This window comes from Rhincodon typus, chromosome 34 (genome assembly GCF_021869965.1).
Source record: "Rhincodon typus isolate 14 chromosome 34, sRhiTyp1.1, whole genome shotgun sequence".
NCBI lineage: Eukaryota > Metazoa > Chordata > Chondrichthyes > Orectolobiformes > Rhincodontidae > Rhincodon > Rhincodon typus.
In genome coordinates this window covers 25,440,495-25,443,150 of record NC_063365.1, presented here as the reverse complement: position 1 = coordinate 25,443,150, position 2,656 = coordinate 25,440,495, and positions in this window count along the sequence as shown.

The following is a 2,656-nucleotide window of genomic DNA, read 5'->3' as shown; positions in this document are numbered from 1 at the left end:
TACACTGTCCCTAAACCTCTCCCGTTACACTGTCCCTAAACCTCTCCCGTTACACTGTCCCTAAACTTCTCCCGTTATACTGTACCTAAACCTCTCCCATTACACTGTCCCTAAATGTCTCCCATTATACTGTCCCTAAATCTCTCCCATATACTGTCCTTAAACATCTCTCATTACACTGTCTTTGTCTTTGACTTTGTCCACCCCAGTCCAACACAGGCACTTCCACATGATTACACTGTGCTTAATCCTCTCCCAATGTATTGCCCCTAAATCTCTCTCAAAAAGATTTACTTGTAACAATTTCCTTTTCCAGGTGGAGTTGGTGTATTGGGAATTGTCGCAGATATTCACTTGCAGGTATAGCAGGATCCCACAGGTGGCCGGAACTGGGCCATCCCCATGAATCTGGGGCTAGTGTTGGTCAGGAGATGATGCTTTAACATCCTGTTTGTCTAATCTAACCCCTGTCAGTACAGAGAGAAAGTGTCTTCACTTCATTCCTCATTTGCTGCGCTTCATCCAATCTGCTCATCAATTCATCAGCATGTCAAATTCAGTGTATACCTTTCCACCATGAAAACCAACCCTCCAGACAGCCCCATATAAATAAATGTTTTGATTACGAACTTACTTGATCCATAAACACAACACAAATCGAGACCTCTTCTAGAATTTAAAAAGCAATGCAGAATTTCAGGAAATAAGCGGGTGATTGAAGAAGCAAAGAAGCAAAGAGCTGAATGTTTTTCCACAGGAGAGCTGATGATGAACTGGGCATGTGTTAAATAAGCTGCTGTTGGGAGTAGTTCAGGGAAACAGCATGATTGTGTCACTGGAGATGTGAGGAGATGACATTGCTGTCATGTGTCTGACTGGTTTGCTCAGTTTGTGTGGGCATGTTTCACCCATCTGTGCTGCTGACCTGGGAAGGAATGTGAAGTTCCGTTAACCCTGCAGTCACCACATCAGAAATAAAGTGATTGTTTGATGTGGAGGGAAGAGCACACAGTAGTGGGCAAAGTAGCACTGTCTTGAGGTACAGTGCAGCAGCAAGCAAACACCTTCCACAGGGTCTCACTGTCTCTTCCTCCCACACAAACAGCATCATGGACCTAGAGGTTTGACACTGCAGAATGCATAACTTCATTACAGATTAATAGGCTTTGTTTCCGTATGGTCTGATCTCCTTGTTTACTTAGTGGGACTCATTTTACAGTAATAATGAGATGTGGTTTACTATGAGACGAGGTTTACTATTGTTGAAAAGAAAGATATATATATAGATATATATATATAAATATACAATATCACAAAACCAACCTTTCCTTCTAATGCCCTGAGTAACCCTCCAGGTGAGGTTGTTGGCTTGCTCGCTGAGCTAGATGGTTACCGTACAGACATTTCGTCACCATGCCAGCTCAGCGAGCAAGCCAACAATCTCATCCATAACTTGAGCTACAAATCTATGCAAGAACCTTAAAACCTCCAGTTTTTTAATGTTTATGCCACACACTAGTTTAAAATCCGCTTTGGGAGCACAAAATATTACAAAGTCTACATTACCCCAATTACAGCTGGTCAAACTGGAGTTGAAGCTGTACTTCCTGCTCCCAAGATTCCTATCTCTTGGTTCTGATGTTCTCTGGGGTGTGTGGGACCTCCCTGATTTGAGTGGCTTCTGTTAACTAGTTATCTGCATTATTTCCAAGTACAGCGGCTGAGCAGTAGTTTGATGCAGCAATATAATTAGCATAATTTAAATGGAGTTTCTACCTCAGGAAAGGGTATTACAAAAGACAGTGTTGGATATTGTAATTTTCTTTATTGATTGAGCCAACCATAGGAGCCAAGTTCTACCGAAACTTAGCTGTGTTATTCCACCTGAAACCTTGCAGCATTGTCTCAACTACAACCCATTCTGTAATCAATCAAGGTGAATGGCATGCATATCTGTCTGGTTTGATTCAATTTGGCAGTGAGTGCTGAATGCTTCCTGGCTTAATAGACTTGGAGACAATAAGGACTGCAGATGCTGACGAAGGGTTTTGGCACAAAACGTTGACTTCCCTGCTCCTTGGATGATGTCTGACCTGCTGTGATTTTCCAGCCTCACACCTATAGTTCCTGACTTATTATCTCAGTTCCACTGTCTCATTAACACCTATGTGATATAATCAAGCAAGGTAATTGGCATGCATACTTGTCAGTCTGGCCTGATCCAATTCCCAGCATGCTGTTCAATTGGCCAGTTTTCCCATCATGCCATTCACTTGGCTAATAATAATTTCAGTGTCGAAGAGAGGTGTTATTTTATTTGAAAGGGACATTCCACTACCAAAAACCTTGGTCCAAACATAGAAAAAAGAACAGAACTCACCCCACCATAGAGACAGTAGTGTGTCCTATCTACAAGATGCACGGCAGAAATTCTCAGACAGCACCTTCCAAATCCACATCACTTCCATCTAGAAGGATAAGGGCAGCAGATACATGGGACAACCACCACCTGCAAGTTCCCCTCCAAGCTATTCACCATCCTGACTCGGAAATATATCACTGTTCCCTCAGTGTTTCTGGGTCAAAATCCTGGAAGTCCTTCCTTAATGACATTATGCATATTCCTACGCACTAAGTTACCGGTGGTGGTTTAAGA